Source organism: Pyxicephalus adspersus, chromosome Z (assembly GCF_032062135.1).
Source record: "Pyxicephalus adspersus chromosome Z, UCB_Pads_2.0, whole genome shotgun sequence".
NCBI classification, from domain to species: domain Eukaryota; kingdom Metazoa; phylum Chordata; class Amphibia; order Anura; family Pyxicephalidae; genus Pyxicephalus; species Pyxicephalus adspersus.
In genome coordinates this window covers 71,027,474-71,049,730 of record NC_092871.1, presented here as the reverse complement: position 1 = coordinate 71,049,730, position 22,257 = coordinate 71,027,474, and the positions used below count along the sequence as shown (strand labels likewise).

The 22,257-nt window shown below is 37.9% G+C and overlaps 1 protein-coding gene and 1 long non-coding RNA gene across 3 annotated transcripts in view; one reads left to right on the top strand and one right to left on the bottom strand.

Moving 5' to 3' along the window:
- ADGRD2 (adhesion G protein-coupled receptor D2) overlaps positions 1-22,257 on the bottom strand; it is a 258,692-nt gene that overhangs the window by 51,070 nt on the left and 185,365 nt on the right. The gene's annotated exons all lie outside the window — the stretch shown is intronic.
- The window catches only part of LOC140343366 (uncharacterized), a 40,703-nt gene that overhangs the window by 5,341 nt on the left and 13,105 nt on the right, over positions 1-22,257 (top strand). Inside the window, exons 2-3 of one of the 2 annotated variants that reach the window (XR_011923305.1) lie at positions 4,420-4,572; positions 17,067-17,388. This is a non-coding gene — a long non-coding RNA (uncharacterized lncRNA). Of the gene's footprint in view, positions 1-4,419; positions 4,573-17,066; positions 17,389-22,257 lie in introns of those variants that run through there. The other variant, XR_011923304.1, reaches the window with a different exon arrangement.

Here is a 22,257-nt window from a genome sequence, read left to right as displayed (position 1 = left end):
GCCAATTCTCACTTCAAATCCATCTATTAGAAAACATCTAAAGGGATACCCACAATTGACGTTTAGGAAATTACCTTCCTTGAAGGATAAATTGGTGCATAGTCACTATGAAACCAAGAAGAAGGCAAAAAAATCAGAGACTAAAGAGGAACTTTCCCTTGTGGATCCTGCAAACAATGTATGTGGATATATAAACGTGAGGATAATATACAGGTCCCTTTAAAAAACATGCCTAATCTTAGACATAGAGTTTATTGTAAAACAAAGGGAATAATCTATTTGGCATTTCTATGTGGGCAAGACCAAAAGGGAATTTAGAAGAATTTATGAACACATCTAGGTCATCAAAAATGGTAAAATAATTATCCCATTGAGTCTACACATGGGAACGTGCAACAGCTTCAATATTGATAAAGTGAGATTTTTGGCCCTTGAACAAATACCACAGGACCCAAGAGGAGGCAATTGGGATGAATATATACTGCAAAAAGAGACCAAATGGATTTACCTTTTAAATGCAGTAAACTTTCCAGGCCTAAATGAAATATTAAGCTTCCAATCTTTCATTTAGGAAACAGAAACATTGCCTGAGTAGATGGGGCTCTATCTCCCTTTCTCCTCCCTTTTCCCCTCCCCCCTTTTTTTGTCATGTGTACCTGTTGTATACAGCAATATAGGATATGTATATGTATATATGGGTAAATTTATGTTTCATATATGTGAAATCTGATATGTATTTAATATTTAAATTGGTTGAATATGAGATTTATTATATATTCAGTTAGATACGATATATTAATATAACAGTATATAATAGATGTTACATTGAACACTGAAATTAATGTACTATTAAGAACCCAAAGAAATGATCAAAATAAATATATACTGTGATTTGGAAGAAAATTTGAGGAATGTAAATGTGGATGTGAATGATCTGATTTTACAACTTGTGGGTTTTTCCCTCTACGTTATGGGTAAGGTCTCCCCCCATTTAAAATATACTAACCTTTAAGGAAGGATACTTCCATGCCTGATGGAGCCTTATGTGGAGGTTCCTGATATTGATAGAGTTGTGGGGCATTGCCATTGGAGGGATTTTCAGGTCACCCCTATGTCCCGGAATAATCATCGGGAGGAGTTGAGTGTCCCATGCTAGCAGGGGCGTCTCCCTCCTTCTGGCGTAGCAGCATACTGGCATATGTCATTATTATCTTGTGAATGAGGTAGGCCTCCCTCCTGTTTCCAGTCACTTGCCGGAGGTGACGTGGTTCATGGAGGGCGATGATCTCTTTGGGATTGGGCCCAGCATCCGCACGGCGTCACTTCCGGTGATGGTGTCCGCAACATGGGGGGTTCCCTTTATAAGGTGAGCACCCCATGTGGGGACACCATCCAGGATCCATTGGGACAGCGCGCTAGCAGAGATCTGCATATAGATTAATGTAGGCAAAGTCTTCATTAGAAAAAATGGAAAGTATCTGTGAGTAAGTAAAGAAGAAATATTTACAATGTTGAGACTTGTATACTAAGTTGGAACAGATACAATGATAGTGGTATAATTTTGAACCAGGAAATTGCTTTAAAAACTGGAGCTTAAATGATGGAGCAACGTAGATGAATACAGTTATAACGAAACAATCAAGAAGTCAGTAAATATGGATCATGATATAACATTTTTTTATAAATTATGTTAATTTATTTAGCACCTATTTTAATGGAGACTTTGGTACACATAGTGGGTATATGGAATGATCTAAACTTTTTTCTTCACTTATATGGTATTGTGAGATAGCACAGGGGGAATTGCTTATGGTAACAGGACGGCTTCAGAGTAGATAAGAGGCAGCAGACTTGAAATGTCCAAACCAACAGCAGGAGGGTTTATTTAACATGGTGTTAAAAGAAAAGTGTTCAAAAATTTACAGCAAAACAAACAATAGCCCCGCTAGGCATCTGGCTACCTCACTTGGTGCCCTGTTTCTCTATCACATATACTCAACATTAACACTGTTAACACACAGTTTGGAGTATGGTTTGGATGCTTGCTTTTCTGGAGCTCTGCTCCCTTCTCACGCCTGGAACACACTGCCCTCCTTCCAGCCTCTGACTGATCACCTTTTCACTGCACCTGAGTCCAGTTGAACACATCCCAGCAGGGGATTGGCCAAAGAACCCACCCTTCTCTTTCCTGACCATCTCCAGGGCCCTAAAGACCCTTTTTGTCCCCAAAACCTATACCACAAATAACAACTTTCTCTTCCCTGGAGCCATTATGACAGGTAATACCACATTATAGGTGCAACGTATGAGCCATCAACCACTTTCCCTGCTATTTTAAGGGACACTCTGTCACAGTATATTGATGGCTTATATCTCATGTTATCAGACCTTTGAGAATAATTGATCGATTATTGAGAAACTGAGAAATTGAAGCACCCATAGGCAGATGTCATTTTCCCACAGGAATCCCATTTTGATCAAACAGGCTCTTTTGCCTTTGCTACCTGGCTACATCCCACAGCATATGTGGCAAACTCACCCAACAGTGGCTATTTTACTTAAGGACACCTTACAATTCTCTCTGCTTAAATCTCTGTTGGATCCGAACGGTAGATATCTCATACCCTGTGAGACCCTCCGTGGAACCCCCATCACTCTATGCAATGTACAGCCCAAAACAAGTTTCTCTCTGAAACCCTTGCTTTGCTGGAGGAATTTTACGATGCCTACCTGCTGCTGGTGGGGGGAGATTTTTTTCCCCCACACAAGATCGGCTTTCCACCATTACCTCTACAGTGACCACACAACACTCCCGTTCCTTTAGACAGCTGATAAGATGCCATCAACTCTTTGACAGGTGGAGGATCCACCATCACACAGGAAAGCAATTCTCATTCTACTCTTCCCCACATTAAACACACACACACACACACATTGATATACACAAAGAGACATTGATCTCATACTCTAGTTTTCCAATTTTAGCGTTCACCATCTTTGGGCCTCCATATGGTCAAATGACAGCAGTATACCAGAATAACTTGTGTTTTATACAATTACTATTTCTTGAAACTTTGGCGTGTAACCCCCATCTTTTTTTTTTCCTTTCTTATAAGAAATTTTAGTGTATTACAAAATAACAGGTCTCAAAAAACAACAAATAGACACAAAGCATTTAGTGGCAAATTTTTGGCATACTCTGGGCCAGGGTTACATAATGATGATGTTGTTCTGGACTAGACATATGAACAAGGGTAAGTGTGATGAGAAAAACACTGGTGGGGATAAAGAAGGCAGTGTGTTGCAAAAATTCAGAGCTTCTCATAAAGTTTCAAGTCTTTACTTTTGAATTTGCAGATACTTTTGACTCTCCCACAGAAGTTCAAGTCATCAGGGTTTAGGTCATTAGTTGTATAGGCATCCTATAGATCATCAGTTCATCAGCTCTATGGGTGAACAGGCATACATTATTCAATATTTCCCCTCATCCTGCACACAAAAAGCATCATCTGCTTTTTTTGGAGAAACACTGTGCCCTTCAACTCCTAGTGATCTTTCTTATCTTCCATCCTGTTCTTCAAAGAAAAATCAAATATTCTACTCTACTACTCCTAATGCTATTGTTGCTTTCGCTGCTGTTGTTGCCCGTTGAGGTCAGTCAACATTAGGGCAAAAACTGTGCACTACAGATGTACAGGGAGGGGATCTTACTTCTAAGGCACTCCTTTCTTATCCTTCCTTATCTTGTAGCCACTGGTCCTCCACTGGAGAATGCTCAGCCAAGAAACAGAAGTATCCTCCCAGCCACCCTCTGGCACCCCAGTTGAACATTTTGCTTACCAAGCTAAAGGTGGTACAGTTACTCCTGTACAATTTAGTAAAAGCTAGATTCTTTTAACTTATGTTAATATACTCTGCCCTATTTGAAGATACCAAGTCAACATTTTAAACCAAATTGTCCTTGCATCTTATTACCATGTAGCTTGTGTGTGTGTGTGTGTAACGTGTCCACTTCCCTAATTTTGCACTGTATAGCCAGGGCCATATGATAGCAGTACAGCTCTTTGGGTGAATGTCCCTTCCACAGTGCTTTCGGTGAATGTCTTGTCTAGTACTTATTTGTCCAAATGTTTGGATCTGTTATCAACCAATAAAGTGGGCAATACGATCAGCTCCACAGCGGTTTCCTCTTTTGGTTCTTTTTAAAAAATTAAAATAAAATAAAATTGTGGCCTTGGGGAGACAGGACAGAAAAGTCTCCCATTCTACAAAATCATCTGACATGACATGCCCACCTGCTGAATTTACACAATACATGTGCTGGACCAGTTAATAACTAAGAAACATGGTAAATGGCTATCTGATTTACCACAGTGCAAAGACAGGGTCATTGTGTTTTTTTGTTTTTTTTTTACCTAGGGCAAAGGAAGCCTATTAGGTACACATGCCACTTGTTGAAGCCTACGATCTTAGTGGGGAGTAGGACATCTTTGGTGTCATGATCTGGAGAAAGATGAAGGCTGGAGGTGTTTGGCAAAGGGAGCAGATTCAGTATCAAACATGGCAAACATGGTAAGTTGTGTGCTTATTAGTCACAAATTAGCTTCTTATTGGTCAATAGGTTTCATTGATCTCTGCACTGCAACCAGGTTTTTTCCATGTTTTACTGCAGCAATTGAGTTATGATCTTCAAAAGACACAGTTTTACATTTTTCTAAAGGAAATTCGCCTAGAAGCATTGTAGCTAGTCAGTTTGTATTTTAGCAAATTTCCAGTCTGGCTTCTTCTTCTTGAACAGTAGAATTGGCAATATGCATGCTGCAAAAGCCATACACGGATACCACAGTGTGCTTCAAGTACAGACCAATCTTTTTGCTAAACATGGCCAAACTTTTTGCAGCCTCCTGGCTTCCCACTTGAACTGGAGCAATAATCGCCTAGCCTTGGCTGACCAAACAGGTTTTATTCCAAGAAGGAAGGCAGGGGATAACATCTGCAGGGTCCTGGATTTTCCCTTTTAGCAAAATTTTGGACAATGAGAAGGCATTTTACTCAGTCTTATTGCTTTATTTTACTTGCTTGTTGAAAAGATGGGGGTTTGGCCCTCATATCCAAACTTGGGTCTCCTCTCTCTTTGCTTCTGCTAGGGCCTTCATACAGTAAATGGGATTACTGTCCTTTTACTTCTCTATAGGCAGGGGCACAAGACAGGACTGTCCACTCTCACCACTAATATTTGCTCTAGCCATGGAGCCTCTCATGCAGGCAGTAAGAAATCCCTTAGATATCAATAGCAAATATTTAGGAGGTCATCCCCATAGGTTATGCCTTTTTGTGAATGTACTTCTTTGCCTATCCAACCCACTGGTGTCCCTACATAACCTGATGTCTCCTCTCCAGCGTTTTCAAAGATTCTCAGGCTTGCAAATAAATATCAAGAAGTGTAAGGTACTCATCTCTCTATCATCTGATACAGTGTAAGCGGTACAGGTGTCCTTCCCATTTAAGTGGGAGGAGCTTTGTTGGCAATATTTGGGTGTATATGCCTTCTTCTGACACTTTACTCTGCCAACAACCTGAAGCTCGTTTTCCCGTTGACCTCCTAATTGGAGTCTTAGAAAAGATACCAAATATTGTGGCTGGGCCACATAGGTTCAATAAAGGTGACATGGCTACCCAAATTGCTGTACCCCAGGCAGGTGTTACCAACTAAAACCCCTTCCAATATTCTTCAATTACTACACTGGATGCTGACCATTATTTGGGGCTTATATAGGCCTTGCGTCTTAAGGCAGACTCTTTTCCAGCCATGAGGTCTGCGGGGCCTATCAGTGCCTCATTCTACTTCAGAGTAGAATTCAGCACACTTAGCTTCTTTCATGACATACCATGTCTCTACTGGATCTCCACTATGGGTCCCCCTGGAGGCAGGGAAAACTGCTCCTCCTCAGAGGAGACTCTAATGTAGAACCACTTACACAACAAAACACATTTCCAATCCTATCTTCAAGCATTCCCCTCAGATATAGGACTTAGTGAGGCTCCCAGGCAGACTGATTTTCTCCCACTCCTCTCCCTCTACTATTAGGAAACCTGTTAATGTGATCGTACATGGCACAAAGATTAATTACAACCAGCCAGGCGCATATTTCAGGGCTATGGGTTGGCAGGCACACTGTACCATATTTGGTGGGAGTGCGCCAAATTTTGGAGGTACTTTGAAAATATAAATCAAATGGAATACTGTTTACACCAATACTCTATTCAGATTATTCACCTATCTGTTTAGGGCTGTCAAAACGGTATTAGCAAAGGTGGTGGTCATTTACTCCCATCGTAGCTCAAGTAGAAAATGGCCTGGCTTCTCCCAAATTAAAAATGCAAGCCATACTCACAGATTTCATAAATATATTTCACTGAGTCTGGACCCCCTCAATAGACTATAACATGCCCCTGGGATGGGACCACTCATTCATGATACTGCTATCTCCCCCACATATGCTACATATGCTAGACATATGCTACCAACATTCCTATGATACTCTGTGTACTCTGTGGTGAATGCATTATGTTTAAGCAAAGTCTAAGGCACAAAGGAATGAATATATAATTATCTCATTTTAATAAATCTCACATAAAATTAAATGATCTATCAAACAAGTTTTGCAAAACTGCTATTGATATTGTCAAGGTTTTTTACTTCCTAACTATACATTTTCAGTGCTGTTCTGGAAAATTCAGCAGTAGAATAATAATTGTAAACAGAATGAGTACTGCAGGTAACGAACAATAGGTTCTTTGCCATATGAGTTTATTCTGATTAAAAACACCATTGCAAGAGGTCATTAATCCTGAGTTGCTACATTGTTTCCTAACTCTCTTGTCCTCAGATATATTATGTCCAATTTAAAAAAAAAAACATGAAGAGTGCTTTGCTATGAAAGCAATATTTACTTGTGTTAAATTATTAAACAAAGCTGAACTACATGGCGATAGCATTCAATTTACAGAACTACTGAGAAATTTACAAGTGGACATTATAGGATGAACAATGAAGGACATGGAATGAATTACCAAATAATATTACTGCTAGCACTATTATTAAAGGGCAAATTGTCTAGCCTTGTATTTAGTAAGAGTCTAAAAACCTGGAAAATGGAGCTGAAGGAGATGCACTTAGCTGATCTGACGCAACCATTTATTTTTTATAACATTCTTTTTTTAAAGAAAGAAAGGGGTGACCTAAACCAAAGTACAAGGTACATTAGCAGAAGAGACAAAAGAGAGAAAACAGGTGTCAAAAACTTGAACAATACAAAAAATCAGTAGAACAAATGTAACTAAACTTGCTAAAGGCTTGAGCACAAAAAAAATAATTCTTGTACCAGCTGCAGTTCCACAGACCCTCTGAGTCACAATAGGAGTGTAGGAGAGGGGATCTTCCACCTCTTCAGAGTTCCCATAAAAAAAACAAATAGCCTGGGCAGAACAAAAGGGAATGAGTCATAAAGAGCAAGTTTATGTTAGAGATTAGGCAAGGTGGTAAAAGGGTTATCGATCGCAAATAACATATCATCTGTGTATGCCCGCAGTTTCTGACGAGTCCCCTTGTATATGTAGACCCTTATTACTCCCGAAGAATCAGAGTAAATCAATTTGATCTAAGGCTTTGTGGAACTACCAGTCCTTGCAATTCCAGAGTCTGTTTTATAAATACTAGTTAATAATGATAATAACATCCAACCACCCTTTTCAGTATCTGGCTATTATCATCATCAAAATGGTCCATGATAAAGCCAAAGGGATCCAATTAAGCACTTAAGCTGGTAGTTCTTCACCCCTCTGGATGGCACACATTCTACTAAATTGTAATAAATAAATATACTATATATACCCCAATTTAGGCCAATCTGTACCTGGGGGGTGGTAAAGAACCATCTTTGATTCACTCTTGATATACCTTTGCCACGTTAAAAAGTTTTATTATGGCGAAGGTATATTGATGATGTATATATCATCTAGGCTGGCACAGGAAAATTGTTATAGGATTTTTTTTAAAAAACTTCAGGTAAACTCTTTTAATCTAACATTTACTGTGCAATATGACAGCAAAAAAGTTTCTTTTTTGGATATTGAGATTATTGTAGATGACAATGACACAGTAGTTAAGAATATATATCATTACCCTCCGGCGGGAAATACAATTCTTTCTGCTATAAGTGCATACCCTATGCCTAGGCATAGAATAGCAAACCATAATATACCTGTAAAGTTTAACCTGCATTGTGAAAAGTACCAAAAACCAACATATGAGTAGATCCAAGATTGCAAGATCAATCATGAGTCAGTAGCATCTTCCAAGCCAAGGATATCTCTCCAATCAAACCCAAATAGAATCGCCATGTCATTACATTCTGACAGAACAAAAATAATATGGTTTAAATAAGGGCATTTAACACTTTATTAGGAATGGCTTGCACAGTTACTTGTAGATCTGGTGTTCCCATACTCCTCAATGTGGAGCTGCATAGATGTTATAAATTGCTGAATATTGGTATGGGCAGTTTTTTAGAGCTGACAATCTGGTTTCCATACTATCAGCACATTTAATAGGCATGGTCACCTTGTTATCAGTGTGTAATATTTACCATTTTAATTCTTTTACTTCTTTATTTAGGACTTCTTCAATCTTTGCTGCTCAGGCATCCATTTCAGCCTTAAATAGACATTAGCTTACAAATTGCTCAAATATCCTCTGCAGGGTTTACTGTGTTTTTTGTGGGAGCATCCTGTGACCCTGTTGCACTGCTTTGATCATCTATGGCTGCAGTTACAGGAGGAAGCAGCGGATGCAGGACTGCCATCTTCCCCCTCTTGGGGTAGCCTGTGGCATGATGAGTGGCACTGTAGTGGCTGGCGTGCAGACACTGCCTTACCTGCTGCTTTGGTTGGCACCATTTTAGACTACACAGAGCTTGGCATTGGAGGGAAACTGCATGGAAGTGAGGCTCAGAGGACAATAGAAAGTAATGTGTTTGTGCCGTTTGTGTCCTGGAGCTTCAAGGGTTTCTGCCGCTCATCACCATGTTTGGCCACACCCCCTATAACATTTGAAGAATTGTGGGATGCCATAAAAACAACCCAGACTGACAATCTCACCAGACCTGATGGTCTCTCTTTAACCTTCTACAAAACTTTTTTATATCTTTGCCCCACATTTTTTTTTGGTTTATACCACTATAAGCCATTTCCCTTAAGACCCGTAGGATCTCACAAAGAAAGAAAGGATCCATCAGTTACTTACAGTCCATTCTCATTGTTAAATCAAGACCTGAAATTGTTCACTGAATTCACGGCTGCCCACTTGAACTCTGTTTTATATATAATAAACCTTTTTAATACAATGCAGCTGAATGTGAGCTATCAGAGGGGCAAAGAACATTACTACCAGGGTGCCTAACTGGATCCTTTTGGCTTTATCATGGACAATTTTGATGATATTATCCAGATGCAGAAATGGGTGTTATGGAAGTTATTATTATTGTTAATATTATTAATATTATTATATTTATTATTAACTAGTATTTATGAAACAAACTGGTCAGCCGAGACAGGTGGGAGATTTTTCACACCCTTTTTTCTCTCACTGCTCAATACTAATATCTGCAACTACGTTCCTCAGCGAGCATGGGAATGTAGGCTAATGACCTGATTTCTTTTCATCTCAAAGAGAACTGATTCACTAGCAGATTCCAGAAGCTGTAGTATACCATGCTGACTCAAGGGGCCCAGTTTATTAAAGCTTTCTGGACTAGGGAGGGTAGAATATTTTGGGTGAACCTTGACGATCCAGAAAAACTGATATTGATTTCCTAAATAATTTCTTGTTATTTAGGAAATGTTTTCAGTTCTTGACCAAATCCATTCTAGGTTTGCTAGATAACCCAAGTTCACCCAGGTTTCTCCAGACTTGAACAACTTATAAACTATATATATAACTAATAAATCAGGCTCAGTGGTACAGAACACTGGAATATCTACACTTCTGGCCCTGAACAGTGTTAAAGACCTTTCTGGTATACAGTTTATGGGGTCTCCTAAAGGTTCTCTGACAGTTATATTCCAAATGAAACTGCATTTTTCTTGTTACATCACTATTTGTTTTACAAAAACTAACTATTTGGACACCTGGGTAATGCTGCCAAATCCTGTGTACAGGTGTGGTTGTCCTAGAATATTGAGATTATGCTCATGGAGGACATCAACTCCAGTATTAAGTTAGTGTGTGCTAAATTCTACAGTACTTAGTTAAATTGGATGCAAGTCTTAGACTCAGCAGAGTATGGATGCCACTTGGAACTGGTCTGATGTTGGTTCACTGCCTCTCCCTCAGCAACTGGAAGAAGCTAGGAATATGCCCCTGCCCCTCCTTTTCTCCCTGGGTTTCTAATTATTTCAACTTTGCTCTTTCCTTTACTGTTTCTCCTTCCTAGTGCCCACATGGCATCTTAAATGTTTATTGTATAACCAACAGCAATAAGCAACAAGAACAGACTTGGAGGTGAATAAAGAATGTTATGTTACAATGTTATTCACAGACTCCATTTAACTGGCAGCCAACTACTTGGAAATATTGAAGTAAGAAAAAGTCAAGCAGCTTTCTTTTTTAAGATCTCAACAAAAGCAGTCTGTATCATATTCTTATGTAAGCTTTCTTTAAGCCCTTTGCACATATGTAAAATACAGGGGATCAGGCAACAGAAAGTGATAACAAAGCATTTTTCTTGGAGAGAAGTATGGAAGCTATCATTTTTTTATATCTAGAAAGGCTACTTGCTTGGCTATTGTTCTGATTCCCTTGCTTAAATATGTTTTGTACCTGTACCTGTTACCTGTAACTAGTTTGTAGATCAACAGCATTAAATGACAAACCCCAATCTGTATCCTTGGTCTGGTTTAGAAGTAAAAACATACCAAAATGTCGGGCGTTACAGCCAGGCAACTAACAGTTTTACCAGTTTAAGCCAGCAATGGAAGCCTCCAAAATGTGTTTGTCCCAAAACACTCTGTGATTTTAGTTCCAAAGAGAAATAGGATTAAAAGCATGATGCAAGAATAGAAAAAAAACAAGCAGAAGTAATGTGTGTAAGCTCCCTAAGACTGTTTTTCTATAACAAAAACTGTCAAGCATCTGCCATGTAGACACTGGAATGTCTCTGTGTAGAAATGGGTATCTTAGGAGAGGTACAAATTTACTCCTATCAGGTTGCCTACTGATGAATTGTGGTTTATTAATTGATGTAGGCCTAATCAAGTAGCACTAAAAGATATGGAGAAAGCACAAATTTGCAGAACCTTAAGCACAGCTTACACTCCAGCAGGGAGAATAGTGATCAGCCCTGTAGTGACATCACCAATACTCATTGTACCACTGCAGTTACATAGCCATTAAGCTCAAATAACATGAGTGTTTAGGCACAGGAGGTGCATTGTAGTTTTTTAGGTGGCCCAGTTCACATTCATTATAGCAAACCTTCACTTTTTTAAGGTTAGCCCTACTTTAATTGAGTTACTCGCTCTTAGTGTATGTGGTAAATTATATTACTACAAATATTGATACTGAATCTGCATCATATTTAAATTAAATTAGAATTATTAACACATTAATTCATTAAATTCATTTTGTATAGCTAAATGTCATGAGAAACAACCCTAACAAGATATGGTTGTATTTTTGTTCTTGTGCCTTTACAGAATTCCAAAATTAGATTTAGCAATATGCTTGACATTTAATGGGAAGATCAAACTCAAACATCTAGACCCTGATGGTGTTTTTCTTGTGATTATGTTTCAAAATCACATCTTTAAATTTATCAACTCACATGTTTATGATTTGTCCTTCTGTGTACCACACGTGGACAGTAATACAGTGAAATTTGTGAAAACTCTATGATACTCAAAATTGTAGGTAAAAGAAGAAAAATGTTCAGTGTAATTGCCTGTGTTGCCAGTGGTAGGCATAGGATCTCTTGGAGAAGACACTTTGATTAGCGAACCTGGGTAATGCAGCAAAACTGGAATAAATCTGGTCCAGAATTGAAAACATTTGCTATCAAATAGCAAATGACTTTTAAGCAACAAATTCCAGGTTTGTTGAATCATCCAGGTTCACTGTTCAAAGTGTATCTTCTCCAGTCTTAGAGAGCTTCAATTATTCTGGTCCACAGTGTAAAAAAATACCCAGTTCTCAATATTAAAGTAGATATCACTAAAGCTGTTTACAAATGGTCAGTTATAGCTGCTGGAAACAATACTGATCATTTCTTGTGTCAGTAGCACTGTTCATTCTTTGAAGGGGGGTTACCAATGTATGCTCTCTATTCAGAGAGGGAGCAAAATGGCAGATTACTATATGAGACAGGGAGACAGGTAATGTTTTCCCCTAGACAGTCAGAACCATTCATGCATTTCTACAGGCCACAGCGTTTTATTACCAGTATGGTAATGACAAAAAACACATTACTAATAAGCTACCTCAATATGATATATATGCTATGTCTGCCATAAGAACAAAAAAAATCCCTGCAGGGTTTTTGCAGACAGACTTAGGCATCATCATAGAGGCTTAGATATCAGGATTCATTTTACCACGTGTGTAAGATACTTTGTGAGACCACACTGTCTCTCTGCAGAAATGTACCACTCATGTCAAAAATATGGAGCTGCAAGCAAAGGATGTAAAAAATAGGTACAGAGTAATTGGAATATATTTGGTCACCCACAGGGTAGAATAGGAGGGTGGCCATCCTGTCTTTGTAGAAACTTTACTGTGAGCCCTGCTCCCTTTAAAATTTCTTCATAGTGGACAGCCATACCTGCATGTACTCACAGGTGTCCTCCAGATGGTCTGCCTTTATACCTAAATTGGTGAAATTTTTCAGCTGTGATCTTATTCCCTGAGAAGCCAGACTTAAAATAAAATTTCAGTATGAAAACACCAAGCTCCCCATATTTCTGGATAACAAAGGGACATAACAAACAGCTAAATGCATAGGAAATGCTTACATAAATAATTTGGACTCCTTTACTTACAATTAATTATAAGCTTTTCATGCACAAATATTACTAAAAATACTTCCCTTCTCCATAGTCTAAGTTAATTTTTATTTGTACTGGTAAAAATGTGAGGCTGTTAACCTGGTTAGCTAACAATCTGCTCCCAAAACCGTTGTTACAATATATGACTTCACAGATTAACCAGTCCATTTATTTCCTCCTCATTGGTAAAGCTTAGATTATATATATATATATATATATATATATATATATATATAAATTTATAGTCCAGTGGGTCTCCCAAGGTTTAGGTATGTGGGACCAATAGCGAGAGAGCCAGGAGGCTAAATTTGGTGTTTTTGTCATGCTGTTAATGACAGTGATCCTCTGCAAGAGAAAATCCTGAGTTTTTTTTTTTTGAAATTTTTGTAAATCAAAGTGCGCCTTGAAATTGAACTGGAGCATGAAGTTACCTCATTGCCTGCTAGCCATTTGAAGCTAATCTCCTGCACTATATATAGTGCAGTTTATAGAAATACTACTACTTGAAGATGTGATATGGTCTAGATTACATTATACCTGTATGTGGGATCATTGTTTATCCATACAGTTTTTGATATTTGGATAAATGGTTAACTGTATGCATGTTTCCTTTTTATATTTATAAAATATGGGAAACCTATCCTGTATTTGTACAATACAGTATTTATTGTTTTCTTTTCATGCAACCTAGCGTCAAAACAGAAATATGTTTCTTTTGGACATGTAAAAAAAAAGTAAAAAGTAAAAACTTAGAAATACCCTAGTAAAAGATACATGCTGACATCCTTGCTCTAAAATTATGAAAGTTTTAGACCAAGAAGAATATAGACATATATTTCTCTAATTGTCTAATTTCCCTTATAAACGTGCCAGGAATATACTAAAATTGTACTAGCAAAAATAGCAAGGACAAATCAAATCAAATCATAGGCTCTGCTGGCGTATTCTCCTGGCATTTATCAACTGAAATGATCTGGCCCTTCGAGGCGCAGAAGCATCATCAGGGATCCCCTTTGCTCAGCCAATCACGGAGCACTGGAGGTGAATGGGAAGACTTGTCCTCATTTAACCCCTAGTGCATGGGGATCCCACACTGTCAGAACCACCACATCCTTTCATTGTGGGATAACCCGCAAAAAATATGTTTAAAAGTTACACTAAACACACACATTTAAAATATTTTTTTTAACATTAAAGCCTCCTTCTCTACTTTGTTTTAGTTTATTTTTTATTAGATAGCTGTTCACTGGTGTACAAATCTAAAGGATCGTATCAATAAATGATTATGGAATGTTCAACTGAAAAAAAACAAACAAACACCCAATTACAGGTGAATTTGTAGCAGCTGTGCGCATAAAGATGTGCATATATAAGGGTGTTGTCTTACTGGCTTTTTCCTTTGTCTTACTTTTTCTTCTTGGAGGAGGAGGGGGGGCTCTTGTTTGGTGTGTTATCTTAATCTTTGTTGCTACATTTAATACTTTGCTTATCATTTAGTACAGTAGCTGCTTTTGTTTTTCAAACTTTGAATGTTTCAATGTCCATTTCGCAAATAGGAAGTCAGTGTTAATGCTATGTTATTGTGTTTGTAACCATCTTGTTTTATTGCAATAATATGTCTTTATTACCACCTTTAAAAGTTTGTTCTGCATAAATATTTTCTAATCCAGTTTTCCACCCTTGATAGGTCCAAATTGGCAAGTATTTTTTGAATGCAATATTTCTTTGGCCATTTTTTTACAATTTTGGCTTTATATGGAAGTGTGGTTTTACATGCTGTTCTGCCCTCACTACACTGTGCGGCGTGTGTGCGGCTAGACAGTCAGTTAACAATTGTCAGAATCTTCAAAAAAATGAAGATGCTTTCTTGTGTATTTACTAAGAAATTCCAACTTTAACTTTCAAATGATATTTCCTATATTTGTGAAACTGCAATACAATACAAACAAAAAAGCATCAGTACATATACATAATAAACAATGACAAACATAATAACATGAGATAAACAGTGACTGAGGACTTACAGACAATTCAGGTCCCAGACCTGATGTAAGACAGCCACTTCTAACACACAGGGGAGTAAGGAAATCTAAGATGGAGGTTACCTCAGAAGACTTCCAGAGTCAAAAGTTACTTATATATATATATACTTATATATTAGTTACTTATATATAGAGACAATATACATGCTATAATAAAAATTCAATATTATAATTATAAATGACCATATGTATATATGGGCAGAACACGTGTGTTTGGCATTTGTGGTTTTGTTTTTAGCTTGTCATGCAAATTTAGTGGTGTCTGTGTGATCTATATACTTTAATGTGGCCTTTTAGAAAATGTCTTTATATTTATAAACTTGTTTTAAAAATGGTATAGTTGTTTTTTGTTTGGTTTGTTAATATGTGATCTCTTGTACAATCTCCCAGGATCTTTTAACCTTGGGTGATCCAACAGACCTACAATTTAAAAAGTGAATTGTGATTGTTTTTAAGCATTTCCTTGAATTGTTGAAAGGCTAAAATTAACACAATTGTTTTAATAAAACTCAGGGGATGTAATGCACATAGTTGTGTGCCAAAACTCAGGTGTTTGATGCGCACTGTTGTGCTTCAAGGCAGAACCGCTATGTGCGCGTGAACTGTGTTCTATCAGAAAATGCCTGCAACTTTTTATGTGTATATTGTTTGTTTTGCTGCATGTGCACTCATGAATGTACATACATGCATATATGTATGCATGTATGCAATTATATGTGTGTACATATACACATAAAAGGTTTTTTTGGCATATTGCTTAACATGCTTCAAATTGAATAGATTGCCTATTTCTTCCTATGATTTCTGCTGTCATGGGGTTGGCTCAAAGCAACATTTATGGATGATATTGCTTCTGGTTAAAGGAGGAATCTACCTTTATATGCTTCTACTACCAAGCAGAGGTGAGTAAGTAAATATATAGCGGGCCAAGGTCTAAAATGGCATTTAAACCTGCATAAACACAATGAAAGCCTGGAAAAGCAAGAAAATATGTTTTGCACAAAGTGTATCTGTCCCTGAAAGTTTGATATACGAAGGGGTGTTGAGGAGTTCCTGGCTTTGCCCCCTTGCAGATGAAATAGAAAAATGAGTGTGGGGGCATATACCAGCCTAATATCTTAGTATATAACTGTGAAAATATCAGGTCTTTGAGATTCTTAAAACTGTTTTTTAAAGCTGTGATGGCGAAGGCACAAGCAAGTTTCTCGTCGTTGGAGTTATGAGCTGTCATGAAGTTTTTGTTTCTCCAGTGAAAAGTCAGCAAAGGACACTCACACTGAGATGTCACAAACACTGGGGGAGAAGTGTCCTTCCTGTAGCACTGTCAAAACCTGGATATCTCATTTCAAGACTGGGCATTTCACCGTTGAAGATGAGCCCCGCAGTGGCGCCCTCAACCCCAACGGCAACCTGCGATGCTGTCCATGAGCTGATAATTGAGGACCAGTGAATACCTGCAAAACAGATAGCCCAGATACTTGACATCTCACCGGAGGGTGTTGGGTTTGTTATTACCACTATCCTAGTCATGCACAAGCGTTCAGCAAAGCGGGTGCTGAAATTGAACTGTTTGAACAGTGATCAGAAGAAGGAACGAGTTGAAGCATCCAAAGCCGTTTTGGCCCATTTTGAGGATGCACAGGGCTTTTTGCTAGGTTAGTGACTGAGGATGAAACCTGGCTCCACATCAATGATCCTGAAACCAAGGAACAGTCAAAGGAATAGCGCCACAGCGGGTCCCCACGGCCGACGAAGTTCCGAACCCAGAAATCCGCCAAAAAAGTCATGGCGTCTGTTTTCAGACTACTTACCTCAGGGCTCTAGTATCACCAGACAGTATTATGCTAACCTCCTGAACTAGCTGAAGGCGGCAATTAAGATGAAATGTAATGGAAAGTTGACTAAAAGTATCCTTTTTTTTTGCAGGACAATGCACCTGTGCACACGTCCAACGTTGTGACTGCCAAGTTGAACACCCTGGGTTTCCAAATGGTCCACCATCCCCCCTACTCAACTGACCTGGCCCCTTTGGACTATTATCTGTTCCTGAATTTGAAGAAACACCTCAAGGGGCAAAGTTTTGAGGACATTTCTGACATCAAAGATGCTGCTGAAAGCTGGTTTGTGCCCCAACCATAGGATTTTTTTGAAAGGTCTAGAAAAGCTTCAACTACCCTGTACCAAGTGCATCAGTCTCAGATGGGGGGGGGGGGGATATATTGAAGAAATGTGTTATTTCATATCTCTGGCTCTCTTCTTTCTGGGCAAAGTCAGGAACTTCTCAGCACCCCCTTGTACTAGTACTATTTGAATTATGTTAACACCTATTTAAAGCATACAACCCAGTATTTAAGGAACAAAATTAAGTTGAGCAGCAACAGAACATCTGTTCATTTCTAAGAGTGCTTGACCCTGCTTGTGAGCTTGTCATTCAATGTGGTTTGATGTTGTGCTTGGCAACCTGGACCTCCTTCCATCATCATCAGGTGTGTTAGAATGAGTAAGCAACTGAGCTGGACAGCTAATTGACTAGTGGAAGTGTGTTTGTATGCAATAGGGCTAAGATCAGGCAGCACAGCACAATGAGAGCAAACCTATAACACTACTACAAATGAACAGAGTTGTATAGAACAGTGGCAGCAAATCAACATGAGTGAAGTATGTTAAAGGAAAACCACAGCTTATTCAGCAAATGTCAGACTATTAACCTCCCTAACGGTCCAATTCCGTGCAAATTTCTATGCTAAAACAGTACATTTTTTTGCATGGAAATGTATTTTTCATTGTAGGGTATAATTCTTAGACAACACAACTCACCGATATTTAATACATTTAATAGTAAACTTTAAATAACAAAACACAAAAATCTGTTAAAAAAAATATTTAAACATGTAATATAACTGTGCAGTAGCATGTAAAACATAAATATTAAATAAAATTTTATATATATATGATATGAATATTTATTGTATTGGACTCAATACAGCTATTTTGTATTGAATCCAATACAAAATTATTTGAATTTCCCACTGAACTGCCCACTGGCACCGTCGCATGCACCAACGTCACCGGAAAACCACAGAGATTGTGGCTGCATTCGCCGGCTGGAGATCGAGGAGGTAGGACCTATCCTCAGGACCTGCGGGGACCAGCAGGATGACGGGGGATGACAGCAGAGCAAGGCAAGTGGGGTATTTTTGGTTTAAAGCTACCCCGAGTGTGACTGGGGATTACCACTCGCTAGGGGGGTTACAAAAAAATTAAATGAAATTAAAACCATGACAATTTATTCATAAAAGGAATATGTACATAATATGGTCAAATAACAATATGCGTCAATCTGACTTTGAGAATAGGATAAAGGCAATGAGGGGGGTCAACTACCAGTTTGGAGTGGAAACCGTGCATATATTTGTACTAATTATGTGTGGGTAAAATTAGAAAACATCGCTGAAGTATTGCTGAACAACAGAAACCGTAATTAGAAACCAGGCACAAAAACATTGCAGCAACAGGTAAAGCTAACAATAATGAAGATTACAAAAAGTCAAATTAATGCATGCCATACATGCAAACTTACTTGATTAACCCCCCCACACACACACACACACCACAAACCAGTCCAGTTAAAAAATTAAAAAAATGTCATAATGAAAATACATATGTATTTATATACATTTAAATCTATTCTGACATACACACACACACACACACACACAAGTGACATCTCTAAATGTTCATTGGTAAATGTATTTTAACATCTTTGCCAACTATAGGCCAAACTATAAAGACATTTCAAACAGATCCAAAATGCTTTTGAACATTTTTTTTTACTTCATACTATTGTGTGATGAGATGACATATTATATATTGCTAATTAGTATATACAGCTTGATATGAATTAGTTTGCAGTGTTGCAAACACTACAAAAAATACATATTAAAACAACAATTGCAGCCAATCTAACTTTATATTAAGCAATTTTGTGAATTAATATAATGTAATATAAAAAATGTAACATAAAAATGTAGCACCTATCAAATAAAAGATCAAACAATAAAAATTCAAATTGACCTGTAATGGACTGTAGATGGGCACAGAACAGGGACCAGGTGTGCCCTAATTTATTGCTATGACATCACCATTGACAGAGCTTAACCGAACCACCTCAATCACACAGCTGAAAATTAATCACCTTAATTATTAACCCCACTGCTCATTTATTAATGCTGTAAGGTGGCAGGCGAGTGCACTAGCATTTGCCCTCGGCTCGCAGAGATGCGCCGGGTCCAGCGGAGTAAATATTCGCGCGGCGAGTTTACATGCATTTGCATGATAAATCAGCTCTACTCTGTAAATATTGACATATATATGAGCATTCAACTGTCGAATAGTGTGGAACATCCGAAATTTTCTATAAACAACTGCATACAAAAGAAAACAAAAATTTTATTTGAACAAATAAATCTATTAAAATACAATACCTAACAATAATGAAATCATATACATGTAGTGATCCACTATAATACACAAATGAATATAAAATGTTAACAGCCAGGAGTTCAGGTAATGATAATGGTCTCCTTAAGCAATGAAGGTTTAGGAAAATTCCCAATACTGGATTGAAAGCCTATTGTTTAACCACTAAGTTTCTTAACCTCCTGGGCGTTACACTGATGTCTAGATTTCTGTACCAAAAGCGATACACTGTTTTTCATGAAATTTTTTTTTTTACATTTTAGACCTGTAAGTTACAGAAATATGTCCGAACAAGGGTCTAGTAGATATCATGATCACCAATCACATCACTGGAAGATGACTCATCCTCCGAGTGATGTGAGGGGGGGATTTCCCTGCCCTGCTCACACAGACACAGACAGAGACGCTGCTGCTGCTGCTCGCATCTCCGGAGAGATCCACAGAACAATGTAGGATTTCTGCATGGTGCTTCACATCTCACTGCAGATGCCAGCAGCAATAGCAAATCTTTTAATGCTGCTAGAGGAGCTGTGGACACTGGGTAAGTATTTCCTTTCAGTTGTATTCCGATTGTCATACAATGTATGACAATCGGATTGCAATATAACATTTGTTTACATTTAGCCACCTGGTGAGAAAAAAGGTGGACCAGTGCAATGAGGTATGGAGAGATGCCTGCTGACAAGATAAAGCACTAGTATGCACCTTACAGGAAAAGGCTGTTCTGAAATGGCTGCATGCTGCTTTTTTTTAATAATGCCAGGGGTTTGCCTCCCTTTCAGAGGGCTAAAAAATTCACCACATTTGTTTCTATAGCAAACATTGAATAGTGTGACCCAATGATCCAGCAGTAGTCATCTCTCGGTTTGATAAAAACAATATGTTAGTCACTGTGAAAACAAGAAAGCATACAACTTGTCATGTTTGCAAAGGTGGGTTCTGAATCTGCTCCCTCTGACCCCTTAGCAGGTCTTTTTTTTCCCTCAACTGCAGCATGGCCCTATAGTATCTCCTCATGCCCACCTCCATCTACCTCTTGCTGGGGGGGACAGTTCCCATAAAAGTTCCACTCTCCACTCACACCTTAAGGGTTGTGAGGAAAAGGAGGAGAATCGTCCTTCTGTTTCCCATACTGCATTAAACTCAGACTAACCTCTAACATGAAAATGAATAGTTCCTAATAAGCTGCCACTGCTCTTTCTTTGCACTTTTTTTTGCACTGTAGGATCTACTAAAGTGTATGCAGAACTTCCTGGGAATTACCAGGACATCCTGCACTCCAGGGTAGCGATTTTAGAAATGTTTTTACCACCAAATTTAGCACATGTACAAAGCCTAGATGAAGCTACAATATTGGTCCCACTGTGGTCAATCATCTTGAAAAAGTCTTTTGGAGATGAAACATGTTAAGCATAAAAAGTGGACAGGACGTATTTTACAATATTGCTTTTTATAGTGTTTTTTTCTACTCCGATAATGTGAGTAGTAGCTTGTTCTTGAATTTGTCTAATTTTATCAAAATTTATTTTCTAGTTTTATGCTCCTCTAGTGGAATTTTTTATAAAATATTGATATTTTCATAAAATGAGTGTACTGTACAAAAGGATAATTTTCAATGATAGAAAAACTAGTGTTCTTATATGCATATGTTGAAATATTTACTAGGTCATGGGTAATAAGCCCTATTTATCTTTCTGTAATCAGTGAGTCTAGGTAACACCTAAAAAAGGAGTATATATATATATATTTATTTTAAAAAAAAATACCATCACATTTGGCATTCTTTATGGGTATAAGGGGCCTGGATAATTAAGTCAGGGGGAAGTCGCAGCCAGGTGGCTCAGGTGGACAGACTGGGTGTAGCCTGCATGTTAAAAGAGCCCATGAGGTATTCTAATGTAAAGGTCTGAAGAGTGTCAGAAAGAGAACGAGGAGGCTAAACTTATGTTTTTTACTGTCATGCTATGATGACCCTGATCCTCTGCAAGGAAAAAACTCTGGAGATTGATTTACATGATTTACATGTTTTGTTTGGTTTCTCGTGAACAGTACTTTATAAAGATACCACTGCTTTACAGTATTAGTTTTTCTAACTAATAACTTATTATTTAAGGGTGCACTTCAGGTTTGGTATAATTTAGATGGGGGATTTAATGAAAGGATAAAGTATACACATGTTGTACTGAGTAGTGGAGCATTTTTGCTGTGTGGATGTGTTTTTGCCTGGCGATCAAACTATGAAAACATTTGGAGAACTTTACTAACAATGGAAAAAATGTTTCATGCATGTAACTGGAAGTAACTGCTGTATTTATATATATTTTTTGTACTCTCCAATTTCCCTAAGTAAAATGAGCCTTGGCAAACGCTCTGTACTCTTTTATAATTCTTTATTCTTAAATTAATTTCCTTGATTAGTATAGGCAAAAAAAAAAAAAAAAAAATATTTGGCATTCCAAAAATATATAAATGAAGGAACACCTTCATAATTCGAAAACTATAAGTAAAATACCAAAAAAAATTTAAAAATGAGATACAATGTACGTAACTTCAAAATGAAAGACAGATTGCAAAAGAAAGTAAGGGACACCCAAAATTTTTAAAACATATTAATAGCAAAAAGATCAGATCTGTGCAT